Here is a 17,462-nt window from a genome sequence, read left to right on the forward strand (position 1 = left end):
ATTCATCAGAGCGATCATAATTTATAATTACTACAATTCCTATTATTAATTTCGATTCCAAGATTAGAGATAAAATTAGGGACACGATGGAGACATAAGAATTAAGTTATGATTTTTAAATTATCTCTGCACTGTGTATTCCAAATTAAGGTTTAGAGCAGTTTTGGGCGAATGCCTGTTATTTTTACCTGGATTGTATCTATTGTCTATGAATAAATAAAAATCTACAGTAAGAAAGTAATTTTCGTCTTTTCCATACAAACTGTCTATAAAAATCTATACAAATTGTTTATAGCTTGGTATAAATGTATCCAATTCTAACCCTAACCCAATCGAACCTCCTAAAAATTTGAAACCAACTTTCCACACCACCAGGCACCCTTCAATTTATTCACCAAAATACAATCATATAATAAGTATCCCCATAGATGTTGAACAGATCTGATTGTGGTTGGTAAAGCATAAATATTATTTTCCATCATATTTATACAGAGTGTTTTCGAACTCCCTACCTATATTATTCTAGGGCATTGTTGCTGGGTACGAAACATCATAATTATCTAAGTAACATAAGTATCAAAATATAGTTTTCAAACTGTCCGAAAGTCCTTAGTTACTCAATGATTGTATAAAGTTTCACTCCTGTATGTTCAGCCATTATTTAGAAAAAAAAATGAGTAACTAAGGACTCTCCGACAGTTTTAAAGAGATATTTAGATATGCTTCATACCCAGGAACAATGTCCTAGAATATTGGTAGAGAGTACGGAAACACCCTGGATATACAAATCGAATGCTAATGACCCTTGGGGACCCCACGAAACAATCTGCCAATAAAACAATATTCACAAATGTTTTTAAAACAATGACGCACGGCGTGATTATACAGTCGTGCGTAAACGAAAGAACGATAACGGAAATGAAAATCAGTTTCAGAATGCTTTCAAACAACACATTTGCATCTCCGGAAGCTGAAATGCTTTTAAAACTGAATGAGACAGAAATGGTCGCCGCCATGCGAAGTGAATCACATGCCATAATGGAAGCTATCTGTTATCTAAAAATAGTGGTTTAAGAACATGTAGGAAATGAAAGTTCATTTATCGGCATTGGGAGTCGATTTGTTACAAGTATTTTTATAAATACAGTATCATAAGTTTTGCAACACCAGAAGTGTGAGGAGATTTGTTTTTTTTTTTTTTTAGTCAGGACAAAAAATGGTAAACAGTGTTTATGATTGAACCCGATTATGATTGGAATAATGAGCTGTGAAGTCCAGTTCTAAAGGTAGAAAGAAATTACAAAGGTGAATGTATGTAGGATTACCACGCCTGAAAAGCGTTCAGATGTTGTTCATATATTCAATATTCAATTCAATTATTTATTTATTTATTATTCTAATTTTTACAAGAAAGCACTGAATGGGAGAGAAAAACTAAGGATACTCCTTGTACTATTTCTCTCCCAAATTTTTATAATAATATTTTAAAAGTCCGAAATGAGGTTATGATTGCACTTTTCTGAAATTTACTGCTTTTTAACTCAAAAACAACAGAAATTAAATTAGAATGTACCGTTAACATGTGTAGAAACTTAAATTCAAACCAGTATAGTCGTAGACGACAGAATGATCATTTAGATCACTATTTTTTGTAACTCTCAATAGAGTCGAATAGATTTGAATATAAAATAAATATCAGCTCAATTCAAATAGATTTTCAACGTGATCGATCACAAAATTTCGAAAAACCGCGTGGGAAAAAGAGTAGTCTACTTCATTCATTCATATTTTTTATTGAAAAAAATTCTATGAGATTAGGTACAATTGGATAAAGACAAGGTTTCGTTTTTCATACCTCTACACAACTCTCTTTTTTCCTCTACTTTTACCTCTCCTCCATCAACGTCTTTCTTTCAATTCTCTCCTCTCTGTAAGGACATAAAACATCTGCCACCCTGTTGAATGTGATGAGGGCAGATGTTTATAGGACTATGATGGCGGGGGTTGGTTTGGGTTCTAGGGCTAGTTTACGATGCTTGATAGCATCTCATGCTACGCACCACCCCAATATATTCTGGCGGGAGACAGTTTACAATGAGGTGTGTATGAGTTGCATTAGAGAAGGGTGGATTTTTTGGAAATTTCTAGAATCTAGTACAGTCTGGTTCGTTGCACAAGGACTTCTTTAGTACACCTGTCAAGTGAAGGGCTCTGTTAGTCTACCTGATACCTACCTGTACTCTCATATATGAAAAGGGTTGCAGCAAACCAACAACAATTTGATCGATGTATTGTGTAGGCTACCGTTATGCCGAGTTTGTAGATCTAAAATTAATCCAAATAAATGAATCAGCAGCAGCTCAAGATTGATGCATTCCATCATAGCTGTTGCTGCAGATCGGATGGAATGTTAAAAAATACAATTGTGCTAGTGATTATTTGTATTCAAACATTGGAGCAGTTCTATCAATATACTTGAATATCAAATATTCCAATATTGTCAAGCGAGTCAAAATTATGCTATAAGTCAAACTTGATAAATGAACAAACAAGTAAAATATTGGGAAAAGAACCTACTCATTGTTTCTCAAGACTTTCAATAAAGATCATACAGATGAGGTCGGAGCACTAGTTGGAATCTGTTCTTACTCACACTGCATCTTCATTCTATTTTTATGAAGTCGTCGAGTGAATTCTGAAATTAACTTCAAGTACTTTAGCATATGTGTGTCATGGAAACTTGATATTCTGCACTAGATTTCATGCATCAATGCGTGTTTCAATTCAGTCTGTCTCTCAGCAGTAAAGGCTACTTAACTTGGTCCTATAAGCTTGCTATTTTTGTCTGTCTCATCTCTTATGATCTTAACAGTCTTTGCTCCTCCTCTTCACAACCCTCTCACTCTCTCTCCCCTGATTCATCTTCTTTCAAACTTTCTAATTCGCACTTCCTCTCTCTGTCTATCTCATTTTGGGACTCCTTTCTCCTCAAATTTCTTCTATCTAGTAAGACACCCATTTATCTTTCCATTAAGCAGCGCCGCCTTATTCTTAAAATAACCGAACCAGCTGTCTGCTTCCTGGTAATCCCCGATGAGATCAAGAACCTATCTGTGCAATTTATTTCAATTCAGGGTCAGATTTTCAACTAAATCCGTACCATATTAATTCGCTATAAATAGCACTTGAGCAATTTTGAGAAAACTACCAAATACTCATGTAGCAGATTATTTCGGATATTATTAAGAACGATGCATAGAGATGAAGAAGGCACATCAAAAAATACAGGAATGACGAGGAAATGGAGAATATACCAACATCTCCTCCCTAAATATCGCAAGCATTTATACTAATTGATGGCACAAGGTAATTCTCCTAATTATAATTAGTGATTGTCATCGAGCATTGTCAATAAGCATTATCATCATGGTCATCATCAACATTATCATCATTATCACCATACACATACTATTTATTGAAACCATTTCAGAAAGTATTTACATTTACACGGATCAATGTCATTTCACCTGGTAAAATAAGCTCTTTAATTTTATCGATTATCGAATTTCTGCCTGTCAGCCTTCACTAATGGTTTTGGTCAGAATAGTAGTTTTTCCTTGAAGATTAACAAGAAATCTGTCTGTGATTGGACAAATATTTATTTTACCTGAATGAACTTGGAATTTTTCCGATTGGATTCTGATATTTTTCTCAAACAAAGTTCTGACAAGGTTGTGGTGCCCGTAATTCATAGGAATGTGTAGAGAAAGTAGTGTGTTTTGACAGATGGGAAGAATGAGATAAACAAGTAAAGAAAAATAGCAGGAGGTGAAGAAAATAATACAAAGATGGAAGGTAATAAATACCTATAAAGAAATGTGTAAACGAATGAAAATGAAGTGGAGTAGAAATGAAAGTTGAAGAGAGATATTTACAAAAGAGAAGAGGAAGAGAGAAAACAAGAGGCTTGGCAAGTGGAACGTCAAACGCTTAGTAAAAACGAAAATTATTCTCTGTCAACCTGTACTGTACTGCTACTGTGAAAATATGTGAGTGTGTGTGTGTATGTTTTGCATCATGTGTGCTCCTTCTACGGTGAAATCAATATGTCACCAGACCACTGATATGTCCGTCCGCCCGTCACTGCTTCACAACCAGCCTCTCACTTTGCTCCAGTGGATATTGTTTCAAATCCTAATTTATTTTCATTCGAGTTGTATCTTGTATATGTACATCCATATATTTGATAGTTGATTTTCTGTATTTCATTCATCTCTAAATAATTGTTCACTTGCATACAAAGAAGGTATTCAAATTCTATCATCAGTAGCCTAATTGGCATTCAGGCAAATGGTAACATTTTTGGAAGAATCGTTCGTTCAAGATGCTGATAACGAGATTTATTGTTCAATATTCTAGTATGTCCATACAAAAACATGCATTTATTAGTTTTAATTTACATACGGATACAACTATGAAGTTCCCACGTTTGCCATATTGAAACCACATTGAAATTAATTGGTATGTTCCTCAATTTACCTGTCTGATCAATGCAATATGAAATGGCTGTATGAGATGTCATATTCAACTTATCTGATTTCTATAGGAATCGTTAATGCTACCATAACCTAGGAGACTCAAACTCAAATAGAGAAAAAGCAAGGCTGAGAAAATACTCCAATGCTGAAGAAGAAAGAGGCTGCAGAAGGAAGAAGAAAGGTGATTGAAGCGTGAAAACAATCGGCTATATTGAGATCCATTTCGAACTGTCAGAATTCTTTAGAAGTATCATCAATGGTTACCATTCAACAAATGCTGACACATTGAAGTGAATCTCGCTTTAGGTCTACTCCACCGTAACCAACCAATGATAACTAGTCAAAGGAACAGCGGAAGTTACGGATGATAAAATCTTAGAAAGATTGTTCAGGAAAATCCCTAGAGGATCTATAACGATAACTTCTCCAAATACATACCTCTATTATTATCTCAAATTTTTCCCATGCGTTCAAGAAGTTATACCTACTTCGAGATAATCTAATTTACTGAAAACCACCATCACAAAAATACAGAGCAGTGAAACTGTGTACTGCATGGAACAAGCTTTTAAAAAACTGCTTACAAACAAATAATTATAGGATTAATAGTATTGATAGAAGGATAATCAACTAAACATTGGCTTATTGGAAATGCAATGATAACCCTATATTGGTCCACGTCAAGATCAAATCATCTCATTTCAGAAACTACTGTTATTTCTAAAAATAAGTTCAAATGAAACAACTTGAAAAGATAATGGGAATATAAGTTGAGCAAGCCTAAATCGCATTTCAGCATTTGGAGGTTGCGCCATTATGTTTCAGCTCAACACAATAAAACTAGGATGAGTCAATAGAATTAAACAGACGCCCAGGTGCATTACTGTAATTTCAAATATGATTCACAATGTAATCTCAATTTGTAATTCAAAGTAGGCCTAGGCCATAATCATCAGCAAACATGCACAGTCAACACGTTGTTCTAGAATCACCCAATGTCAATGCTAGAGCAACAAAGTTTCTATAGCATCAACTTCAATTAATTATCTAAATTAGATCACATTCCCTGATCAAACCAAGGCTCCAATCAAAAAGTTGATCACGTTTCCCATCAACAAAACAGGTGCAAGAAATAACCTATCAAATATAGACTTGCTAAACAATCAATAGAATCTTGTGTTACAAAACATAACAACCAGTTTACAAGTAGAGCTTCAACAACTACAAGTTTCCAGCTTTTTTCTTTTACTTTTAGAAGGTCTTCAACTTGTTTGATCAACTTTTCGAACTTTAGAGTTTTCTAGAGAGATTTCCGGGTGCTGACACGGGTTATGATGGCACGAAGTTATTGACCTGAATATTGCAATTTTGAGAAGGGAACTCCTCTCTGGATAATCATTCAACTTTTATAGTTAAAATCGAGTAAAACAGCAGTGTCTAACCGAAAGTTCTGAATCTAAGTCTATTTCTTAGCATAATTGTAATTCACTTCATGATATTGTGACGCACATCTTGATGTATAAATTCAATTATCTTGGTTGTTTCAATTAGACGTGATATAATACTCGTATCTATTATTGGTCAAGAAAGTGATATTTCAAGATATGAAATGTAGCTATTTCCCAAGTATGAAGCTCTCTTTTGAAGTAATCTATACTTAGATTATCAAATACAAAAAATTTAAAGGTGTTTGAGCAGCCGCTCATCAGCTAATAAACGATCTAATATGAAATCAAAGCCTCGTCGACTCAAATCGTTCTGAATACATATAGATTGGTGTAAGGTCATCTCAGACATGTTTTCATTGATCTGATTGAATAATATGGTGTTACAATGAGGAAATAAATAAAATATTACTTATTGATAAAATGGAATAACATGAGAGTAGATAAAGTAAGTAAAACGAATAGAATTGCTTCGCGGAAAACACCAGTTTATCATCTAAAAGTTGAGTGAAATTCTACTAGTCTAGCTGTACAGCTATAATGAATGAAATGCTCAATTGTCATTCACAGTATATATAGGGAAAATCCCTACTTCGCAGATATGTTCTGGCAACAATGTTTTATCATGTCACTAGAGAGTATCAACAGGAAAATGAGATAATTCCAAGATAAATTGGTCAACAGCTTCAACGATATTGAGGAAAACGAGTCAACTGATCCACTGCCTCTTACACACATCCACATCACTCAGCAACAAGGAAAAGCTACATCAATTTAATCAGGGCAAGATTGAATAAAAAATGGAGACTTTTACGATGTAGTCGATGAATATTTCAAGAAACGGGACACACTGCATTGATTAAGACCTAGTTTTGCTTACAACTGGAATATACGTTCTTGTATTGTATTCGTTTGAATGTTTTCATCCTAAATATTTTATTACAAAATATATAAAACGATCAAAATTCGGGAATGGAATAAATGATGACTATAGTTAGGTCCACGTTATAATGGCAGTAGATAAAGATAGAAGAATAGCGATGCCGATTCTCTTCATTAATTAATTATATATCTAAACTGTCAAAAACATAATTGGCATCGTTGAGGACCTAGAAAAGGATAGTACCACCGGCTTTGTCGAATGATAGACAAGGATAGCAAAACCAAAGTTGATCAATTACTGTCACTATAACATGGACCTCACTATATAAGCCTGTTTTCCATTTCCAGTCATTTTATGATTTATGTGTTTCATCATTGTCGAATAGATAAATAATTAATGGAATAAAAAAGGAAACTTGATAACTTTTCTTGTTTAAATATAAAATTTATTTATTCAGTCATGCACAATTATTACACTCATGTGAGAAGGCACAACAGGCTTATGCCCAAAACTACGGTGCAATACATACACTGCTCTTTTCTATATCATTTTCTAATCTGATATCAATTTTTCTAGCCTCTATTCCTTTATTAAGAGATCCCCGAAGACATTCCCCAGCATAAAACACATTCTCGGTGTATAACTTTCAACTTTCATCAATTTACATCTCTTCCATCATCCTAGACTTCAATCAGGTCTTAATTGTGTGCTAAAAACATCTCTATAACAATGCAAAGATTCCATTAACCTAGATGCCGAACAGATAATAATTGAACAACAACCTCAACATGCCGTGAAAATTTAATTGTACTAGCAACAACGTTGCTGCATTGCTTCAGGCTCTAGGCACACAACTCGTGATCTGCTCCAGAGCAAATCGTGTCATTCGTGTGAGCATCAGTCTTGACGATAATAAATCAACAGAACATGATTACAATTTAAATCTTAAACATAGCATAATCATCGTTATCATTTCAAGCAGTTATATGAGAGTCTAGACATGTGGAGCGGATTTCACATTTCTACAGTTTTTTATCACAGTAATCCGTCAAAATTTGTGCTTGATTTATCGAACAAATGCAATATGATTATTCTAGTTATCAGCAATTCCATATTTTTGTGCCTGATTTTTCAACACTTGCATTTATCGAATAAATACAAAGAGCTTATTAATTATCAGCAATCTCTCTTCTTGAGATCTGAAATATCACCTGGTCAGCATTTATTCATTCATTTGTAATTAATAAATACAATATCATGAAAAACTCATTATGAATTTACCATTGAAGGATTTGAGAACACAAATAAAATAATATCGAATATCATGAAGATATGATAACACACCATATTCAATCACTAAAAGAGTAAATATTCAAAAATGAATATTAAATATAAAACTAATAATAATAGTAAATATTAAACTAATGAAGAATACAAAACAATATTATTTCCACAGAATGAAGGAAAACATTATTCAAGAAATGAATGAATAATCGAAATAAATATTAATTAAAGTGTGGAAGTAGAATATAGTTTCAACTGATGTAATCATTCGAGACGTAAGTGGAAGAGGAAGGTTGCCTTTCCTTCATGACATGTTCTTCAATCCATATGGCTTTTCCGAAGACATGGAAATATTGACTACTGATATTTCACCAGCACAGACAATCATACTTTTAACAAGATGTACTAGAAAATTATACCTGAATAGTATCTGTTGTCTATGAATAAGTAAATAAATACTGTACTAGATACAGTAGAATTAAATTCTCCTCAGCACAATTAAATACCCTTAGCTTGCTCATCCAGAACCGAATTAACATATTATCATCACCCAATTCAAAATGACATTTATTAGTTTAGAAATTAAACTTATTAGTTATTAATTTAGAAACGATGAATCCAGATTGACAGTTTACCCTTCTTTGAATTGACCCAAAGAGCATCATAATTCAAATACTGTTAAGGAGCACCAGCATATGGCACCAATTCAATGCAAGTAGCCTAAAGCACACAGAAAAGTATGGAAGGAAAATTAGTAGACTTTTATAACTATTCAATCAAGATTATCACAGTTACAAGACCAAATCATGACCATCAACACAGACCACCATTAGACACTACTAACACAAACCATCATACTTCAAACAAGATGTACTAGAGGATTAGACCACCAACAACTGGAATTCCATGACAACACTCACCATGAACTCAGCTAGAGATGACCAGCCCATTGTTTCCATTAGAAGATACAACAGCAACACTGTAATCCTTGTTTTTGTTACGCAACACAACACTAGACTCTTGAAATAGTAACGGTTCTTCCACACAGCAACCAGATATGAATGAATGGAACAGTTTTCAAACAGAATGAAGCACTTTTAAATTTCGAAACGCTGTTGTAACGGTTCTTTCCCAGAGCAATTACACAAGATGATGAATAGAACAAGTTGAGAGTTTACACACAGTTTTGTGGTAGAGAGTTTCCAAGAAGATGCTAATGGTTTGTTGACAGAAAATATTTCCGCATTCCACTGCACCACAAGTAGGTGCGTGTGTGAGGAGCCCGCCAAAGTTTGGATGTGTAATTTTTCAAATAAGACTGACCGGAATGAAAATTTGGGGAAAAATCGAATGGACAAACAATACGCGTTGAAATACTTTTGCCGGCACTGCGAATGACAACAAATATGACTCGAAATTAACAGTCTCCATAGGACACATGAGAAATTTTGCTGAGAGAAAATACGATAACCAGACCGTCGCTTGTCTCGTAACAGACAAACGGTTGGATCGGAGCGAGGCGCAAAAGCACGTAGTCTGGGTGCGTGGCCTTCCCCTTCCCACAAGCGACGGTGGCGGTCTCAGCGGTGGGAAAGTCAACTGCAAGCGCGCGGCAACTCTGATAAAGCACTAATGCACACTGAAGAGAGATTCACATCAATCTGTCAACATTGGTTCAATGGAAAGCATTCATGTTATAAAAATATATAATAATTCAAACTATTTAAAGAAAAAATGAATAAAAATAATGTCAACTTCTATAGGATTGAAGGGATATTTTATTCCCAACATCATCAAATTTTGTTATTAAAAAGTTGTAGTTGTCAAATTATATTATAGTTTTCATCTATCCAATTAGTTCTTCTTTATTTCTTCTTTAAAGCTTCTTGTATACATTGTTTATAACTTATACTTTTCCAGTGACAGGTTCTTCATTGGGTTGCATCAAGTTTTAATCTAAATAAAGAACAGACTCCTCTCCACACACAGGCTCAAACCTTTGTGGACGAGATGCATGTTAATTTTTCTTTTCTTTTCACTTTAGTATCATAAGGATTATTATGTCTTAAATGTACAATACTTATTTTGATCATGTGCGATAAATTACAGCTTATAAGAGTACATGTTGATTCATTTGTAATTGTACTAATTGAGAAGTATATTCAATTGTGTATTTATTTCATGCAATAAATGAATTTGAATTTATTTTCACGGAATGAAGGAAAGCATTGATGTTATTATTTTATAAGGAACGATGAGAGTCTGAAGTGAACTTCAGTACAATTAATTATTTTGATATGGATATGGTAAAGTGAGAAAAGAGATGAATTCTAAAAGTTGAGTGTGAATGATTATGTTTGGAGCAAACAAGAAAGAATTTATTCTAAAAGTATTTATTCAATATTCAACAACGCATTCCTCTTCTTCTTCTTCTTCTTTATTTGCCTGTTTGCTCCCAGACGTTGGCTACCATGGTGACTAGTTTCATCCTATCCACAGCTGCACGGAACAATTCCGTGGTGTTCATGGAGGCTCTCACATTTTTCAGCCTTGCAAAATTTTACAACAACGCATAGCAAACAATAAACAACGCAGGCACAATCTTTTGACACCTAATTTCTTTCTTAAACATTATTGTGCTTGGTATGTAAAAAAGTATAAAAGGATGGAATACTGTATCCCTATCACGGAACCTATTCAATCTGCTACGGAAACCAAGTTAATTTTTCATCACTGTCAAGTTTTCAACTTGGGAGAAAAAAGAAAACTATTGCTTCAATGATCACCCGGTCAGAAGAAAACACCCTCCAAAACGGTGGTCTATATTTCGGGATGGGAATAAGATTGCGATGCTTGAAAATTGAAGATGAATACAGTCAGATGTGTTCAGAAAACCCAGAAAGGAGTTTGAACAAAGGATATTTCTTATTGGTTTAGAAAGTTTCTTGTTGGTTTGGGATATTTCTTATTTGTTTATAAGTAAATTTGGAATTGAATAAGAGTTCAATTTATTAAACTGTTGTAGCTCTTAAGTACTCTTTATTTTTCGCAAGAAGTATACAATACTGCTTTGCAACCCCTCAACTAAAAGATCTATCAAGTGCAAGGTAAAAGAAGAAGATTTGTTACAGAACCAAGGAAGATGTAGTAACAGAACTGTAAAAAAGCACACCACACTCTCAGTAAACAGAGTGATATTTAAATTTCATTTACTGAATTTTGATCAATTAAAATCAGGACTAAAACCGGTAAACCAAAACATTGCAGTCCATACAAATGATGATGATTTCACAAAAAAACACATCGCCAGTGTGTGGGAGTGTAGCAGTCGAGCAGGCCTCAAAAGATTCCCGCTCAGAAAGAAACAGTACCTTCAGCTGCAACGTAAAATGCGTATCAAATTTTGATACTGTTGCATTGATGATACACAAGCAAGGACATTCATTCATTCTTCCATCAAGTCTGAAAATGAATGCAGTAGTTATTCAAGTACCATTATCGGAATTCATAAATAGATTTTGACACTTTTCCACCATGTCCTGTGACCCTATACGCTGAACCAAAAAGAAAATAATAAGTCCTACTGCTGTAGCAATTTTTACGAATACGGATTGAACGGTGCTAATGACCATATTTGGAATACTTGGGGGTGTGTCTAGTATCTCGGCCAATGACAGTAGAGCTCAACCACGGATACTAGAATACATCCGTGAATACATAGTATTCTAGTACCCGTGAACTCAACCTTCATTGGTGAACAGCTAATGCACAATTGTAGAGCTTCACCTATTGCTTCCAAATGTTCAAGCTTTCAGTTTACTATAGGATTGATAGTGGTGTAATGACCAAAATCAGAATCTCAAATTGTTCAAAACCGATCTCAAATATTGTTATATTGAATTGGTGGTTTTGACAATATCACATAGTTTTCATTCAATATTATTACGAGTGTATAGTTTCCTATTTGTGAATAGTTTGATTTCGTTCAAATAAACTGCAAGACATAATGCTTCTAGGTTTTTCTATTTTCAGGATACATCATCCATAGAATTTACATCAATCATTCAATCCTCATATTGATCATAATCTATCTATCTTTTGTGAATAGTCTAGATAGATTATGATCAATAAGAGGATTGAATGAATTATGTATATTCTATGGATGATGTATCCTGGAAATATAGAAAACTGCAAGCATTATGTTTTGCAGTTTATTTGAACGAAATCAAACTCGACCAAGACGTAACACAAAAGTAAAACTCAACTTTCTTTCAAGATACTGTTGTAACACTGCAACTCCAAGACAGCTCCTTTTTCATCTCCCTTACTAAGAGTATTCAAGGAAGACGGAAGAGCAAAAGTGAATAAACCGGGGGTGAATAAGTCAAGAGCTACAACATTGAATAATTTATAAGTACGTCGGGGGAAAAAGTCTTTGCCTGGTGCTCCATTGAATACGACAGAACAGATTAGACTACATTACAACACTAATGCGGTGGCTTCTGCTGGGTGATGACCTCTTCAAGAGGGTGGTTCTGCATTATTAACAGTCCATATTTTGCAGTTAAAGAAACTTATTAACTGATGAGCACTTTGGAAAAATACAAATTCGGAAATAAATTGAATGAACACGTGTAGTTTTTGGTACAGACAGAACAAATTCTACAACAAAACATGAGTAGTGTGAGAAAATTTCATAGTGTGTATTTCATGTGTGATTGAGTATTTCATAGTGTGAGAAAATGGATTACATGAGTTATTAAAAAACTGATGAAATGCGTGATGCATAGACAAAGTAAAGGTACTTCAAAGTTCAGATGATACAATTCAATAGACCACCAATAATAATATATACTTCCATATTTTTTTACAGATAAAACAGAAGACAATGATGACTCAGTCACAATATTCATATTAAACTTGGTGGAATGGACAAATATTAGGCAATCAATGGATAGGCATAGAATAGATAAAAAAATATCCTAGTGCCACAGATGAACCCAACAGAAAACGCAAATAGTGAGCTTCCTCTCAATAAGCAATCATGCATATAAAAACCATAGACACACTTCTGTCTCTTTCATACTGATACATTGAATGGAAATTCCGGCATGAATTAACATACTTTTTTGGTTAAATAGAGGTGTCTGGTCCAAGAGAAAGTTTTCTTAAAACTTTCAACCGACAATATTTTTATATCAATAATTGTAATGGTAATTTATAAAGTTTCTTCTGAGAAATGAAAATAGTATGAACATTAGCATGAACCAGACACACATAATAATATGGATTATTATTATAATCTAGATCTTGAGTATACCAACGGTATACTTGCTGCCCACCAAGAATAGTAAAACTACCATGATATCGATAACCTATCACGAACAAGAAAATTAAAAATCTCATGAGGAGCCCTCAATCGGAAGATTGAATTGCTACAGTGTTTTCAGAGCTCTATGACTGATCTCCCATCTCGATCATGAGTTGATTATTATTTGGGTGTATTATTATTTGTGAATAAGTTAGATTGCCTAAGGATTAAGAAAATTTCACGGGAGTATGGGCATCATACAAGAAGTGCATAATCGAAAGAAGAATGTAAACTACAACTCAAAATTAGTAATACAATAATATTTTAAAAAGGTTTGAAGTGTTTATTCACGAGCGATTTGAATAATGGTTATAAATGCTTTGATTTCGTGACCATAAATCGTTACATCAAATTGCATTAGTCATAAATGAACAGTCAAAAATGCTTCAATATGTTAATGTACCATCAAAAATTACCTTAAAATTACATAGCAATCACATACTGTAAATAATATTATGAAACGGTTTATCTACAATGGTCAAGAGCATATCAAAACTTTGTGAGTCAAAAGTATTGATTGACAAGATTAATTCGCGAACTATTTATGATAAAGCCATTATACTCTCGAAAAAGTGTCGTATCACTGATACCAAAATTATTGCAGTACATCTGAAGATAGGCGCCAGCTATTCTTATTTTCAAAAAGATGCAATTGAAATGATTATTAATGTTGTCACATTTTTGATAAGCTTAATAATGACAAGTGTAATTTGGTTTAGCCTCTTCAACGATAAGAAAAATTGAAAAGAACAATACTTCAAACCACTAATGATTACATATTACAGCAACAAGTTTCAATTGATGGGATTACAATATTTCAAGATCGTAAATTTTATTTTGACATCAACTACTCAAAATGCAAATCGATTGCAGAGAAGATTCAACAGCCTGTTATCAATTGGGATTCATCCACAATTGCATACTTGGTAAAAAATAATAAAATTACAAATCTTTAGAACAGTGACACTTCTAACAGATTATTCAATTTTCAAATTTTTAAATCGCCATTAAAAATGGAACGCTGAAAAATTCAAGGTCAATCATTTATCAAACTCTAATTTTCTTAGGTTTTGAAATAAATAATAATAAATTGAAAACAATCAGAAAACTAATGCTTATCAAAGTCAAATGATCAAATAGAATAGAATAGAAAAAAACGTTTATTGAATAAATAAGCTACCTTAAGCGAACCTCAAAGAGGCTGCTTGACAAGGTACTATTATAAAAAACATGTAAATTCAAATATAAACATACATTATATCAGTGAACTTTACTTAATGTTTACTTATGTTTTTACTTATCAGTTTAATACACTGTTAAATTTACTACAGAATTTACTTAACAGTTAAAATTATCATGATATTAATTAATTAAATGATGAGTAACATTAAAAATATAGTGTCCATTGAGTACATCAGTTACTCAATCAACTCATACATGTAATCACAGTAGCCATCAGTTTTGAACATGACATATCATCATATCACATTAATCATATACTTATAGGATTATTTTATATAAATCGCCTTTTCTAATCTGATAGGCTTTTCTTAAGGTTTCACGAGTTAAAATCAAGTTTATTTATTAATTTGTTGATACAATATTACAAATCATATGAATATGATCGGGATAGAACAACAGGCATAGCCCAAAACTATTCTGTTCCCAAATTATGATTAATAAAATGTCTGAAAAAATAGGTTATGTTCTTACTAAGGAAAGTTAAAGTTCAAAGTTCTATCCAAAAATGAGCTAGAAATTTTGAATTTAGAATGATTAAAATACCAAATTATAGTCAAATAGTGTACTTAATATCACCGCACTACATACGTAATAAACTTCATTAATTGCATTAAAACTCAGTTTACAGATTGAGGAAACAAGTATTGTGATTGTTTAAAAACTATTATGATTTCATAAATAAATTACAATATTAAAATGGAATGTACGCCATCCAACGAAATCATAACTCATTGAACATATTCAAATCATGTAGACACATTTTATCGATAGTTTCTTAAAGACTTCCATTCTATGATTACAGTTTTTTTTCCAAGATTAACGCATCAAATTGCCTCCCCACCTATGTATGTTAACCTAGTATGTTTTTCTCAGATAAACAAAATTAGTCACACCCAATAATTGGTCCACTTTCTCTCAGCAAAACAGAGACACGTGAACAACAACGGACACGTGAAACACAAAAATGCCACCACTAAGACTCACCGGTCACCGTAGATAGCAACCATTATAAACTTTTTCAACGCACATGAGGAAAACTGTTCACATCTTGAAAATACCAGGAATTGTATGAGGAAAACTGTCAACCATTGATAAAAAATTACTGCCAAACTTTCTAAACTCACGCACACCTATTATAAGGCGTTATTATCAAGTCACGCACATTTCTATTTGGCCCATCTATTAGTCAATTAACTACATTAGTCAATTAACTGCATTGGTCAATCAATTACGTTAGCCTATTATCAACGCGATATATTCTCCATATCATACAAATATCAATAAACTGTTTAACAGCCAAGCTAATAAATATATGGGTTGTGTTTAGAAAAAATCCTAAATGAGACGAACTATCTGCTCCAAATCGATTGAACTCTAAAGCTACGTTTACACCAAACTTAATAACAAAATGTTAATGTACCATCAAAAATTACCTTAAAATTACATAGTAATCACATACTGTAAATAATAATCGAATAATATAAAAAGGTTTATCCACAATGGTCAAGAGCCTTATATCAAAACTTTGTGAGTAAAAACTATTGATTGACAAGATTTATTCGCGAACTATTTATGATAAAGCCATTATACTCTCGAAAAAGTGTCGTATCACTGATACCAAAATTATTGCAGTACATCTGAAGATAGGCGCCAGCTATTCTTATTTTTAAAAAGATGCAATTGAAATGATTATTAATGTTGTCACATTTTTGATAAGCTTAATAATGACAAGTGTAATTTTGTTGAGCCTCTTCAACGATAAGAAAAATTGAAAAGAACAATACTTCAAACCAATAATGATTACATATTACAGCAACAAGGTTCAATTGATGGGATTACAATATTTCAAGATCGTAAATTTTATTTTGACATCAACTACTCAAAATGCAAATCGATTGCAGAGAAGATTCAACAGCCTGTTATCAATTGGGATTCATCCACAATTGCATACTTGGTAAAAAATAATAAAATTACAAATCTTTAGAACAGTGACACTTCTAACAGATTATTCAATTTTCAAATTTTTAAATCGCCATTAAAAATGGAACGCTGAAAAATTCAAGGTCAATCATTTATCAAACTCTAATTTTCTTAGGTTTTGAAATAAATAATAATCAATTAAAACAATCAAAAAACTAATGCTTATCAAAGTGAGATGATCAAATAATAATGAGTAATATTACAAATGTAGTGTTCATTGAGTAAATCAGTTAATCAAGTCATGTGATCACTGATCAATGTAGCCATCATGTTTTGAACATGCTGACATATTATCATATCACATTTAATCATATACTTATAGGATTATTTTATAAAATCGCCTTTCCTAATCTGATAGGCTTTTCTTAAGGTTTCACGAGTTAAAATCAAGTTTATTTATTAATTTGTTGATACAATATTACAAATCATATGAATATGATCGGGATAGAACAACAGGCATAGCCCAAAACTATTCTGTTCCCAAATTATGATTAATAAAATGTCTGAAAAAATAGGTTATGTTCTTACTAAGGAAAGTTAAAGTTCAAAGTTCTATCCAAAAATGAGCTAGAAATTTTGAATTTAGAATGATTAAAATACCAAATTATAGTCAAATAGTGTACTTAATATCACCGCACTACATACGTAATAAACTTCATTAATTGCATTAAAACTCAGTTTACAGATTGAGGAAACAAGAATTGTGATTGTTTAAAAAC

The 17,462-nt window shown here is 32.8% G+C and overlaps 1 protein-coding gene across 6 annotated transcripts in view; it reads right to left on the minus strand.

Moving 5' to 3' along the window:
• Nucleotides 1-17,462, minus strand: part of LOC111052632 (autophagy-related protein 13 homolog) — a 101,562-nt gene that overhangs the window by 41,371 nt on the left and 42,729 nt on the right. For 2 of the 6 annotated variants that reach the window (XM_039430202.1, XM_022339386.2), the window contains exon 1: nt 9,071-9,658. The exons of the other annotated variants lie outside the window; for them this stretch is intronic. The gene's annotated coding sequence lies outside the window, so the exon portion shown is untranslated. Of the gene's footprint in view, nt 1-9,070; nt 9,659-17,462 lie in introns of those variants that run through there. 6 annotated transcript variants of the gene reach the window in all.

The sequence above is a fragment of the Nilaparvata lugens genome, chromosome 6, assembly GCF_014356525.2.
Source record: "Nilaparvata lugens isolate BPH chromosome 6, ASM1435652v1, whole genome shotgun sequence".
Taxonomy (NCBI): Eukaryota; Metazoa; Arthropoda; class Insecta; order Hemiptera; family Delphacidae; genus Nilaparvata; species Nilaparvata lugens.